Genomic DNA, 14,827 nt, shown 5'->3' with positions numbered 1-14,827 from the left:
AGAACTGTGAGCAACTTACTGTTGAGTCTTCTTATCACTTATTCATAATTCAGTGATTATCTTATTTATCCTTTTGTTCTTTTAATTGTTGTACTTTTTACTGAGCCACACAGAGGTAATGCAACAATAACATTAACAATTTTCTCCTGCAGTTATTTTAATTTAATGATTTGCTTCTCTGTTTTTTGATGTTGTGCTTTAATTATTTTTCTTACCAAGTAGATGGCTATATTTAATAGAGATATGGTAATAATTAATAACAGCATAGTATTTTAACAACTCCTCTGCATTTTTTTTTTATCTTTTTAAGTGAGTCACTTATTTAGCTCACTTAATATAATCTTTGAGTTTTTTACATACCACAGATAGCTCAACCAAACAGAGGTAAGGCAATAATTAGTAACAAAAAATCTCTTTTCATCAATTATTTATTTTTTAAAGGTTGTTTATCTTACTCACTTTGTTTTACTTTTTTTTGATTGAGGAAAATTTCTTTGTCAGACAGAGGTAAGGTAATAATTAACATTCACAAACGCACCCTGCAAGTCTTATCACTTACTTGAAAATTGATTTATGTTACTCACATGTTTGTACTTTTCTTTTCTACATTTTCCTGCAGTACATGCAGCAGTTTCCCTGAGGAGAAAGAAGAATTTGTCCTCCTCACCAGATGAAAAGGATGACTGACCACAAGATGAGCTAAAGAGAGATGGCGACCTTTGTCTTAGGGTGCATTCACACCAAGATAGTCCGGGGGACTCGGTTCGATTTGGAATGCCAAAAAATTTCACACCTTCATTTGGTTCAGCTCACTTTCACACTGCACTTTTTAAAGCGGACCAAACTGCCTGGACAATGACACGCAGGGACAACAGCTGCTCATTTAGGGGGCGGTATTGGCCACAACAACCACTGACCAGGAAGAAAAGAAGCATCAGGAAGAAAAAAAACCTGGCTCATCGATTGGCCAGGACCGAATATGGAAATGCATCCCCTTCAGCCGGCTTGGTCCCCACAAAAACACCAAACACCAAAATGCAGTGCGCTCTACGTCACTTCCTCTCATTGGTTCACTGCATCTCTTTGGTTTGCTGGATAGTCCGTTTGCATTTCCGCATGTAAGTGAATAGAGGAGGAGGTTCAGTATCTGAAAAGTTGATGAGTTGTTTTGATTTCAAGCACCAGGGTTCGCTTGTTTGGTCTGCACCAGAGCTGGAATGAGTGTTCACACCACTCCAAACGAACCAAACTATCCGGGGAAACGGACCAGGGTTCGTTTAAAGTGGACCAAATAGTGCCAGTTATAATTATACAGTTAACATAATTCAGTAGCCCACAGTATTAATAAATCTGTGACATATAGATTAAAGTTGCTTTATTTAGAGATTACTGAGCCTGCAGGAGAAATGTAGTAGAATAGAGGAGGAGGTGCAGTATCTGAAAAGTTGATGAGTTGTTTTTGATTTCACAGGGCAGGACTCTTTACGGTGTCTTTGGCTTTCCTGCGTCATCTAAGAGTGGATGTGGACCAGCTGATTATCCAGGACAACCGAGCACCACAGCAGGCCACACAGTGAAACCCTCTCAGCACCTGCTAGACCATGAACATTACCTGAAGAGCAGGTAAGTCATTAATTATCAGAATATGACAGCCTCCTGGATTGGTCCAGACTGAGTCTTCACACATAGCCTATTGGTCACGACATGTATTATCACTTGACCTGATGCCTGCTGGTACTGTTATTATCATTAGCCATATTTCTATTATCAATACTGCTATTATTGCTTCTATTATATTGTACACATATTACACAATGATAATATTTGATTTAACCAAAATTTTCTGCACATTTATGGCACACAACTGATATTAAATCACACCACACTCTAAAAGATTTTCTTATTAAGGCCACATCTGAAGTTTCTTTGCCATTTTGATTTGGCAAAAGCAACCAGAGTAAATGACCAATGACAAAATGAAGATTAAATACTGATAATGAATGTTGAAGGGGCATTGAGAGGGTAACATATTAAAGTTTTCACATTTTTAAAACACCACTCTGGTAATATCTGTTCTAAAAACTTCTCAGTTTCAACTAATTTAATCATGAGTTGAATACACAAAATAATTTAAAGGTATTTCTTATTTATATATATTTTTCGTATGTCATTTCTGTGCATGTGTGCACGGGGTAGGTAATTTCAATGGTTATATCACAACACCACCATTTTGTATATTTTTACACATTGATAATACAGTTACCATTAGGAGAGTTACAAATTTCAAGCACAAAAAGGTATGAAATGGAGATAAAACATTAAAAAGATACGTGAGGTTTAACACTCCTGTTAAATCAAAACTTTGATAGCTGGCTTTTGAAACATGTTGTCGGATACTGGACATGATACTTCCCTGTCAGATGGGATAAAGTAAAGATGACAGCCCTAAGAAACTGTGACAAGGCATACATGTCAGGTTATGGATCATTCCTGCAGTGGAGGAGGCTTAATCGTGACCTCACTCCTACTGTAATAAAACCACAAGGCTGCCTGTTGCAATACCGCTTACTGTCTGTAGAGAGCATTCACACACCACATTTTCTATGTACTGACGATCACCCAGTCTATAAACACGGCAAACAATATCAGCTACAGTGTTTACAGGGGGCTCTTTATTCCACTAAAGATCAGAGCAATCAGAATAAACAGCCCACATATAAACACATCAGTTAAAATTACAGTAACTGGCCAGTTTAAACCTTTCACCATCTATTAAACACCTGACACTCTCCTGTCTGCAGAAGTAATAAAACATCTTTATTTTGCATTGCATAACACAACCCGTCTTTCTCATTAGTGACTACGTAGCATGCTCACAGGGAAATCTTCATTAATTTTATCATTTTAGTTGACTGCATGGCGAACATTTTTGTGAGAATGGTCAGTGTGATCCGTTTTTTTAGTGTGGCCTTCATGACTTTTAACAATTTGATTTTAAAAATGTGAAGAAAAGCTGCAAGACCCTTGGCATATTCTGCACACCAGAGCTGCAACAATTAATTGATTAATTGTCAACTATTAAATTAATCGCCAGCTAATTTGATGATCCATTAATTGGCTTCAGTAATATTTTAAGAAAAAAAAAGTTTAAATTCTCTGATGCAGCTCCTTAATTGTGAATATTTTCTGATTTCTATCTTTGGGTTGTGGACAAGACATTTCAGCATCGGCGCAGAATTCAGTTTATAACATAAGCATTCTTCCCTCCAATAAAAACCATTAAAAATAGCAGAAGACTTATATTTTGACAAAATTTAGGACATTTCTCCCATAAATTGATGCAGAACATGCAAAAACTGATGCATAAATATTCACCAGCATGCAGGGAATTAAGTGTTTAATGCTCAAAATGACCTCAAACCCCCTTTTTATATGTGTACCTGTATCATCTTAGGCTTTGGGAGATACAGTTTTCTGACATTTTGTAGACCAAACAACAAATCAGTTAATTTAAGAACAAGTCAACAGATAAATCGCAAAGAAAATAATCCTCAGTTGCAGCCCTACTGCACAGAGTAACTGAGGAAAAGGTAAACCACTCATTTAGAGTCCACAGCATTAGAACAATGCAATATTTACGTACAGGAACAACTCAGTGCGTTTCATCCATCCATTTTTTCCACATATGAGGAAAAAATGTGTTAAAACACAAAAAACTATGCGAACAATGCTCCTCTTTCAGTGACATACTACTACTACTACTGCACAGTGGATATGCATAGGAGTTTGACTTCTAGGGAAAATGACAGATCACCAGGGCAACCGGGCTATTTGAATTCAGATAACATGGTGTCCTAATTATTCAGACTCAATGACAGTTAGCTATCCAAATCCTTTGAGGTGTTAAACAAAGCTGACTCTACAAGTTTATAGTGTGTATGTGCATGTGATGTGATTGATCAATCAGCATCTCTCTACAAAGAGAGGCATGTCACAGCGTACAGGATGTGCAAAGATCTGTGTGCGGATTTTTGCATGTTGGCTCTTTAACAAATTAATACACGCTCCCAGTCGCTTCCAACAGCAATTCACACTTTACATGAAACTGAATCAGTGCAATCTGTCACCGGTGCTGTGGTCCAATTAAGAGGGGGGCAAGAGAAGACACGCTGTTTACCTTTGGCCTCAATGACTGAGCTTTTTCTCAGAGATCATAGAGGGACAGAGAAAGAGGTCAAAGAGATCCACAAAGATACTTAAAGTTATAGAATTTAAAAGGAGGAAATCTGGATTCAGAGGAGGCTTTCTCTCAAAGTTCATTCTCCCAAAGCAGAGATGCACAATATTTCTGGTCTGATAAACATGTGACATCCTTTGCGCAGCATGCAGCCAGGCAGGAATAACAATGGGAGCTGGAGCGGCACTAAGCTATTAATAGAGAGACTAGCTGAGGAAGAAATAAGGAGTTGGGTATCGCCTGCTCTGAGGACCGCCAGAGGGCACTGGGAGCCTGAAATGAAACATGATGAAGACCCCTCTCCCCCTCCTCTGCCAGTCTATACCAGACTGCCTAAAGCCACTGAGAGTCAAAGTTTGACGTATGGCTGAATGCAGTCTGAGAGCAGTATTGCAGAGATGATGCCTAGTTAGTGGTGCAAATAGGCAATTCTAGGCAATGTGCTTATTTCTTTTTCAGCAAGTGTTGACTTGTGTCTCTTTCGTCTCTCCCCTCCCCCCTTACCTTTTGGAAAAATGGACCTTTTCAGAGACCTTCAGAACCTTTTAAACCATTCAAAATCTTTGCAGACTCCATCAGGGCACAGTCTGTAGGACAACCTTTAAAAGGGCAAAACACCTGCAGGTGGGCTTCCATCATACACAGAATCATAGCCTGCTGTTATATCACTCTGTTCTTTTATTGCCAGTCCTAGTCTTTGTTAAGTTAAGAAAAAAATGCACCTAAAATTCAAATATTTTATTTGCAATTCAGACAATGCATGTCTAACAAGACAGCCAAGTAATCTCTTAAGACACTTAATGGTTTCATTGTTCATTTTACAAAATGTAAGAGAAAATATTTTTGCACCGTAGCACTAAAGCAGATTTTATAAAATCTGTATGCCGAAGCCCGTATAAAACACGAGTGCTCAAATTTATAATTCATGAGAAAGACCTATTTGTGTGTTTTAGCATACTCACACGGCTGTTCAGGTTCATAAATACTGACTGATTCAAGACCTTGAATAGTACATCTGAATTCCAATTCAAGGTGGAAATCCCTGCAGGCAGAAAAGAGACGAAAAACTGATTTTAAACCGTTTGAACCCTTTATATTGTTGTTAAAGAGGCCTAAAAGAAATTCTTAATGGGTTTGAATTTAAGCTCTTGGGAGATAAATACATTATTTTCACCTTTTGACTTTGCTGCACATTTTTGCACAAAGCAGAAGAAGCCACTCTTTTTTTTTTTTCTTTTTTTTTGTGCCGGGACTAAATACTCAGTTTAAGACAAATGTGCACCATCAAAAGGAGAGGATTTTTTAGGGCACGAGGAAGAATCTCTCAGCTTTGGCAGGTTATTCAGAGAGGGCAGACCTTGGCATAGTAACAGTCTGACTGCTGGCAGAACAGTCCCTCTGATGTGTCATGTCTGATTCTTAATGAGTGCAGGTAAAATGTTTGCTGTGAGACAGGGGCAAGGGAGCTAATGAAATCCCTACCACCCTGCCTTCAGAAGCAATTACCTCAAAATAAACATTAACCACCGGATGACGTGTCAAATAATGTCTAACAGCTCAAACAGCAAATGCGATGTTGCAGTAAAAAATTCACAGAAATCCCATGAATATTTCTGTATTCAAAGGAGCATCCCAAAAACTTCAAGGGGACATTCCAGCATTGCCAAGCCAGCTTTTGTATGCTTATATTAGTCTCTCCTCTGTGAAACGAGGTTAAGTAATGAAGGCATTTTAGAAAAAAAAAAAAGAAGCTTAGAATGCAGTGCAATCTCTTATCAGTGGTCTGCCTCCTAAAGAGCCAAGGTGTCCTTATTTCTATTTTATTTCCATTCAATAACAGACCCCATTTGATGGAGACAAAAACAACCAATTACTGTGCAAATAATGTCAGCTGTGGTGGCCGTCCCTTTGATGCCTGATTTGTCTTTGTGTTCAGGCCTCCGCGTTCCTTTGTCTCGCCTCCCGTTCCAGTCAGTGCCTGCCTGGCTTCCTGGCCCTGGCTGCTTCGGCTGTAGTCTCATCCCTGGCTTATTTACATTATATTACACCCTATTTGAATGAGGCCTGCTGAGAGACGAGTAGAGACGTAGACAGGCACTGGACACACACAGTGCAGACTACAACAGAGCAGGATCTCACAGGATCACTGTAGCTCTGTCACCATTGCATTCATGTATGATCACCATAGAAACCATTACTTGTGGTTATTGATAAAGCTGTGTATGTTGAAACACTGAGCTTTGGGAAATGCAAATACATAACAGATGCAGAAGGAAAAACACTTGCATTAAAAATATGAAGTTGAATGTAGGATCCTACACAATAAGAAGGGACTGTGAAAACAAACCTGAATGCTACAGGGCCAGATTTGGTGGTCATGTCAAAATGCCTAAAGCAGCTTTAATCAGTATTTTTATCATAACATTAGATTAAATGACTATGTGACAGTTGCTTGTAGTGGCAAACCCACTGAGAATTATCACCCATCTCTGCAGTTCTCATTGTTTTTTTGTTTTGGGGCCTGCAGCTTTAATGTTCTGGTTCACTCTCACCGCTCTCATCAACCTTGTTTCCAACCACAGGAAATAAAGGTCTAAAATCCGACTTTGCCCTGCCTGCCCAGTACCAAACAGCAACAAGAAAGTTAGGGACTATCTAGCAAACACAGTGGAATATGTAGCACCTAAAGAGACAGATTTTTCTCCATAGAGTTGGTAGAGAGCAAGGAGGTTATCTCCGAGCCTAAAAAGTGAAGCCAGTGCAGAAGTGCCCTAAACCTGCATTCTGTCTAATGTCCAGCAGGAGGCAAATCCACTGGTTGTAAAAGAAGGCTGATGGTGTGGAAGTGTGCTTCTCACTTTAATTAATACCTTAGTAAACATCATCCTAATTCGTGACTGGTCACACTTGCTAGTTTATAGTCTTCTTCGACACAGTATGATGTTCATTTTGGAAATTATGGTCAAATTTAAAACCGTAATTAAAATCAGACGATAAAGCAGGGTTTGACCAAAATGCCAAACTTGAGGCTTTAAAATGCTGGTCCACAAACCAATTGGTGGATAGACTACTACCAGGGACCCAGGGGCCTAAAGCCCAGTTCAGACCAAAGATTTGTGACTAGATGAGTTGAAAAATACAGCTACTTGCAATGTGCCATTCTGCGACGTTCTTAAAACCTGCCGGTTCACACCAATGCAACTAGAAGAGATGGTAAATCATTTCAATGCAACAACTCTGTGTACCTCCGCTTTGTTTGCAGCTTTCCATGCTTATTTTGAAGCTGAATATAATATGTAGCTTCTTAAAATATGAATGAGCATGGTGATAGTGAGATACTGGCTACAGTTGCATTTGTAGTTGCTCCTGTTGTAATGAAACGGCGAAAAACATAAAATGAGCGCCAGATGGACTGTATTCATAATAAATAGGCCACAATGATATAAGTAACCAGCGCCAATTAATAAGCAAATGAGAATGTTTGTGTGTGAGGGGGAATAAGCACATACAGTGAGCAGCAGCAGCAACCCACTGTCCGACACAGGCACATGTGAGGACAGAAACAGAGGGCTCGACAGGGACGGAGCACCTGCCACAGCAAGCGAACACACCATCAGCGGTCATTTTGACTTCACCAGTGGACTTCACTACAAGCAGGTGATGAGCTTTACGTTCTAAAACCAGCCACCAGGGATTTGACCAGCTCAGTTGCAGTTGACACCACCAGCTGGCTTGAGTCGACCAGTTCACACTGCTGCAACTTTTCTTTACAGTGTTTTAAAACAGTGGTTTGGTCTTGTTGTGTATTTCGGTCTGAACTGGGCTTAAAGTTTCGGGGGCCCCCTGGCCTTGACCTTGACAAAATGTCAAATTTGAAATTTACACCTACTGACTAGGAAAAGACTCAAAATGACCACAAAGAGACACAGAATGTCAAAAAAGCCCCCCAGAGACACAAAATGATCACAAAGAGACAAAACCCCACAAAAAGATGCATAACCACTAAAAAGAGTCACAAAACCACCACAAAGTCTGTGCCTTGCCACCTGTGTAGGAGAGGTGGTGGGGCCCTTTGCATATTTGTGCCCGGGTACCCATTGCCTCATAATCCATCCATGAGCATGGTGGCTACATCCACTTCTTTTATACAGTCTATGGTAGAGATCAAAAGCAGAGCTGAAATTATCTTTGACTTTCATTTGGAAAATTGCCAGAAACATGTCTCGTAAATGAATTCTAATGTTGCTCTGTATCTGCTGGGTGTGTAAATATGCAATTGTTTGCTTCCCCCAAGTTCCCCATATCAACTTAATGGGTGATAATATGTCAGTGTTGTGTGTTTACAGCTTGTTTCTGCCACCCCAGGAGGCCAAAAAGCAGTTTAAGGTGCAGGTTTAATGAAGAGTTAGAGCTCCTGCAGTGTTGAGGTAGAGGATAAATCTACATCTATCTGATGATCAAAAACTAAAGAAAAAAATGTTAGCCAGTCACAATTATAGGAGCAAGGATAAGGAAAGAACTAAACACTCAAGTGTGCCTCTCTGCTTTACTAGAGGTAATTATTCCAATGGCCAAATTGTTAATTAGTTTGAGTAATTGCTTAAGGTGTGTGTTGGGAGCTGAGGGGGTTGATTGTATTATTGTCTGGCAAGAGACCAGAAAGAGAGAGAAGCACTGAAAAAAGAGCCGGTCACTGTGAGTTGGTTGTTCAGGTTCACTAGCCAGCCACCCTTAAGCCATCAAAGCAATGCAAAGCAATTAAGATAATGATTTGAATGGCAAAAACACAAAGCTACCTGTCTGGCATACAGTACAAATAACACCACATTTGCCTATCAGGCCTTATGCCAAACACAAGCAGAGGGAAACAAAGAACAGAAGATCAGAGTTGCTCTGGGAAAATAAATTAATTAAAAAATAAAAAAGGACAGACAAGGTTCTGGTGAAACTCATTTATGCAAACTCTTATTCATAGGTATTCACTGCTACACTCGTACACCCACTATCACCCACACATTGTCCTCATAATGGCAAAATAGTGGAGAGCCATTGAAGGCGTACACACTGAATCTAAGGAAGAAAAATTCACAATCTATTAGCATATCAGAGTCAAGTCTTTACGGATGTGGAATTTAAAAAAAAGTAAAATGGAGAGAAGGGAGATACACAACGAAATTCACACTGACTGAAGGACATACACACTCCATCTAGTCTGTGCATAAACACCAGACTGAATTGTGAGTGATTCTACCAATGAGTTTTGATGGGACCATTCTCTCCCCTTCATTATCCAATAAGGCCCGGGATTTCTGGCTGAACACAGGTCATCGTCCTGTATCAGAAAATTACCATTTCAATTATCGTGTTAGCGGAGGCAGCTGATGGCTGCGGTACACATCCATCAGATGCCTTTCTTCTCAGCCCCACATTTATATACAATGAGCTGAGGATCATGGGAAGGGATCGGGGCAGAAATGACATGGATAATGAATTACCATTACCTGAAGGCAATAAACAGAGAGCCCTTTCTGCTCTGCTTCAAGACCTGGACCAAAAAGTGTAATGTTCGGGCCTGAAATCAGAAATATATGTACTCAATAAACAGCAGTGTGAATAAATGTATACATATATGATTATATATGCTACTGAGGGTATGGACGATACTTAGATGAGATCACATGGGATGGCTCTGGGAAGCATCGTCTTCATTATATCAACAAAAACAAATGTGGAATAGTTGGTACAATAAAAAAAAAAGCCTGATTTATTGACAGCTATGAGAAACTCCTGCTGTGAGTGACATGAAAGAGTGTAAGAGCCCTGAAGCCATGGGGTTTCCCTGCAAGATTAGCAGGGGGTCTTGTTGTGAGCAGTACACATGCAGGTAGCTGGACAGTCATTAAACATCTAAACAAGAGTGTGGTTTATAATGTACATGAATAAAAAATACACAGTACTGTTGAGCCACAGGGCTGTTATACAGATGGAAAACAAACAGTGGGAGCAAAAGAGGCAGAGATGAGACTAAAGTCTGACTTTTTGAAGCTGCTGTAGTAAATATTTGTACATCAATGATGGATCAGACGACACAATATGTGTGAGCAGTCACAATTTAGCTTCTTGTTTTGTTGTACAGACAGCAGTTTAACTTAGGCTAGGGCCGTAACGGTACATGTATTTGTGTCGAACCGTTCGGTACGCGACTTTCGGTTCGGCACGACCCTGGATATTATTTTATTTTATTTTGTTTTATTTTAATTCCGTTTTTGCGAGCCGAACCATTTAAAATATCTAGTTCCCCAATGGACATAAATGAGTGACGGACCGAGTCCCGTAAATCTCCGCGTTCACTTTATGCATGGTGTGGGTTAAAATGAAAAAGAAAGTGACAAACACTTAAGCCGTGAGCTTGCTCCGCCTCAAGCCAGTCGCGGCGCACCATACGCCCACCACGAGCCGTTCAGCACAGCGGACAGTCGGACTAATGGGCTGTCGAACCAATGACATGGACCCCATGGCAAGTGGGCCTGACGAACCTGAAGACCCACCCGCAAACCTTAAGTCCTCCGTTCGGGAACACTTTGGTTTCAAGGTAAAATACGAAGATGGAAATAAACAAGTGGACAAGACAAAAGCAGTGTGCCGACACTGCAGAACAGCGGTCGGGTATGTACTTGGAAACACGTCTAATATGCTAACGCATCTAAAGCAACACCAGCCGAGTTTGAACGTTAACCAGCATGACTAGAAAAAGCAATCTGGTGCAAACTACGATATCGTCGTCGTTTAAAAAGAAAGAGCGTTTCCCTGACCATCACGCTAAAGAAATAACCAACGCCATTAACTGCTGTGGTGGTATGTTTTAATAAGGTTACCAATAAGTAAAAGATATTTAATAGTTGTCTATTTTTTTCATTACTGTACCGAAAAAAAAAAACGAACCGTGACTTGTGTACCGAGGTACGTACCGAACCGTGATTTTTGTGTACCGTTACACCCCTAACTTAGGCCGTAAGGTGAACACAGTTATCGTTTCATCTCATTCCGACATCTGGGGACTACACGATCTTTACTTCATAAAAAAGATCGATACATGTTCAGCTAATCAGCGGGAGTTTGTAGCTCATAATCCCGCAAGAGTCCTGTGATCGGGGTCGTAATTCGGCACTTGTTCCGTCTGAGCATAATGATCAGTTCCGCCTGAGCGTAATGAGATTTGGTACGCGAGTGGTGGCACGGCCGTCAAGTGATCACGCTACACCAGTAAGGTACCCACATTCTGTGTTGCCATGGTTTCATTCAGCAGAGCAAAACAGACCCAGAAGTCCTCAAAAGTGAGCAGAAATTAGTTGAAACAGCGCTATTCACATCGCTGTGTCCATGAAACACGATGAGACAAATAGACAATAAGGTGAACTAAGCAAAAATGTCTTAAAACACATTTGATTCAATACCTGGGCATAACCGACGTATTATTACATAGACAACATAACTGAGAATGGCCTTTTTTTTTTTGTGCACTGTTATCCCGTGATAACGACTTATTTCGTTATCTCAATATAACAAAGATTGTTTTCTCGTGATAACAAATTAATGATCTCGTTATCTCGATATAACAAAGATTGTTTTCCTGTGATAATTGTCAAGTCTGATGATTGCACACTGGTTAATGTGATCGCCCTCGCGAGCTGCTCTCTCCCTGCCTGCAGGGCTGTCCCTCGTAAGGGCTGTAGTGTTGTGTATTGTCTCCATAGCTGTCGCGGTAAGTGTGGTGTCGGAGTGTTGCCCAGTGTCCAGCCTTTGTAAAGTGTACAGCGGCTTCTCCAGCTAGTTAGGTGAGTGTTCAGCTGGGTTGTCCAACCTTTCCATCGGACACTCATTTATTATTTTGCCTTTTTTATTTTCGGAGTAATTCTGGGCGGAGATAAACTTCTCTGTCGGGGGTAGGCTTCAGGCTTCAGTCTCTGAAGTTCAGCCTTTAAAGTCGCCTCGAGCCCGGCACGCTCCAGAAGATAGGTAGGTAAAGTTTTTGCTAGGTAGGTACTGGGGAAGTTTGTTGTTTAAAGGTTTGGCTCTGTATTTTAACTGTGTGGCATCCGGCATTGGGCTTACTGTGTTGCTGGTAGACGTGAGCGAGTGCTTTAATTAAGCAGTATCACACGAGAGGGAGTGATGTTGTACTGTGATATTGTCACGGCTATGATTCGGTCATAGGCACGAGGCCGCAGGCCTTTTATACAACAGTTCAACAGTTAAATAAGCAAGGCTGATTAAGAACTGTTGAAAAATGAGGACAAAATAGATAATTTAGGCATTTTATTTGTCTTCCTCCAACAAAAATTGTTCCCTCAGGACACTGTCACCGTTGCTATGTAACGCAGACATGGTGCGCCAGGCACTTACTCTTTATACACATTTATCTGCACGTTTCCATTAATTGTGCAGCCGGTGAAATAAGTCTCTGGTGACTGCATGGTGGACTGTCACTTCACAGGCACAGCCGACTCTGTCTTCTGATCTGACAGTATGTTGCTTTTCTCCAAGTCATTGAGCTCCGCTGATGAAACACTGACAAACCTGGATGTGCGCTCAGAGGGATTCCGCTTCTCCTCTTCCTCATCTTCCTCTGATGACCATTCATAGTTCAATTCAAAACTTATTTTAGGAAATAAATCTATATTTTTGGCTGTTTGACAGTGGATGAATTAATTAGCCTACAACGCAACTGCTGACCTAACTGACACTAACTGTCAGTTTTGATTTGATTGTTGATTGCAATCAGCTGTGAGGCGGATTGATACATACACAGTGAAATAACCATGATGTTGTACTCCAATATCATCACGGTTTTACTGTCTCTCGACCAATCAGATTGCAGGGCCGGAACTAACTGTTGTATAACGTTAGGTAAGTAACATTAGTGTGCAGCTAGGCTAGTGGTTAGCCGTAGCATTAGCTGTAGCTATATAGCAGCTTAGCTTCGTGGTTACAGCCGTGTCGGATTGTGTTGTTGTGCTGTTTATTGTGGTGAGTATGGCAGCCTTCAACATTGATGAGTTTATTGTAAACCCTACACTTGGTCAGCTCGACATGTGTAGGAAGAGTGATCTATGTGAGATCGCTGAATTCAAATAAACACAAGAAGTTTGTGCTCTAGAAAAGGATCAGCAGGAGTGAATAACCTCCTAAGCCCTATGATAAGCTATTATGGTAAGGCTTAACTATACAGACCAGTGAGCAGTGATAACTAACATGTCTTTGGGGTCATCAGGTGGGAACCTCCTTTCACCAGTGTTTCGTCTAGTTGGTCCCACGATGCCTCCAGGAGGCTAGACAGTGATCTCTGGCGTCCCAGAGACACTCCCCTAATGCTAGGTCTCACTGCTCCCCACACCAACCCAATAACCTCCTTTACCTTACTTACACATGGCTTTCTCAGCCCAAACAGCACCGCCACCTTCAACCAAACCCAGGCTCTGTACATGCAAGCTCCAGGTAGAAGCAGTGCTGATACTACCTTTCCTAGCACATTCACCATACTCTGTTTCACACACTACATAGCATAACTACAATATAAGCTAAAGTTAAAGGAGATTCTTTCATAGGCTTCTTCCACTGAGTCTTCCCAAGGAACTGTCAGCTCAATGAAATAAACTATCCGTTGACTCACTGACCACAACACTGTGTCAGGCCTCTGCTTGGTACAAACTATTTCCTGGGGAACAACAACAGCTTTCCCCCTATATCTACTTGCATTTCCCAATCACAAGCACCTTCTAGGCGGCCACACCCTTGCCTCCTTACTAACTTATTCCTTCTGTATTTCTCTCCCTCATGGACAAACTGAATTGCTAAACTCCTATCCTTAACAATTTCACCTGTCTTCGTTTCCTTTCGATGCCTGCAGCTAAACATTTCAACACCTGGTTATGTCGCCATGTATATCGGCCTTGTGACAAGCTAACTTTACAGCCTGATAAAATATGCTTTAAGGTTGCGGTACCTGAACACAATGGGCATGATGGGTCCTCATTTACCCACAGTTTTAAGTTCTGGGGGGTTGGTAACACATCGTATGTAGCCCCTACCAAGAATCTAATACGATTCTCCTCCATACTCCACAGGTCCCTCCAACTAAGCTTCCTCTTCTCTACACTTTCCCAATTCAACCACTGTCCCTGTTTAGCCTGGGCCACTACCTTTGCACCCCTTACTATCTCCTCCTGTCTACGTATCTGTTCCACAACCAGCTTTCTTTTATCTTTGAGACCTGCTGTATTCCATACCGGTTTGCCTGAGTCAAACCCCAGGCCTCCCCGGCCAAACTGAACATTACCTACAATCTCTGCATGCCTAAGCGCTGCTTCTGCCTCCTGAACTGCCGATCTTGGGTTCCACTTCCTCCCCTTGGTTGGATTTGGAACCACACTCCTAACTACCACGTCCTTACTACCAGATAACAAGAGCTCTGTCCTGACCTTGGTACATTTTAATTCCTCTGTTAAACTAGATACTGGCAGCTGAAGTATCCCTTTTCCATACAATGCAACACTACTTAGGCACCTAGGAGCGCCCAACCACTTCCTAATA

The sequence above is a fragment of the Epinephelus fuscoguttatus genome, linkage group LG4 (genome assembly GCF_011397635.1).
Source record: "Epinephelus fuscoguttatus linkage group LG4, E.fuscoguttatus.final_Chr_v1".
Lineage (NCBI taxonomy): Eukaryota > Metazoa > Chordata > Actinopteri > Perciformes > Serranidae > Epinephelus > Epinephelus fuscoguttatus.
The sequence above is the reverse complement of the archived record's forward strand: the minus strand, read 5'-3'. Positions refer to the sequence as shown.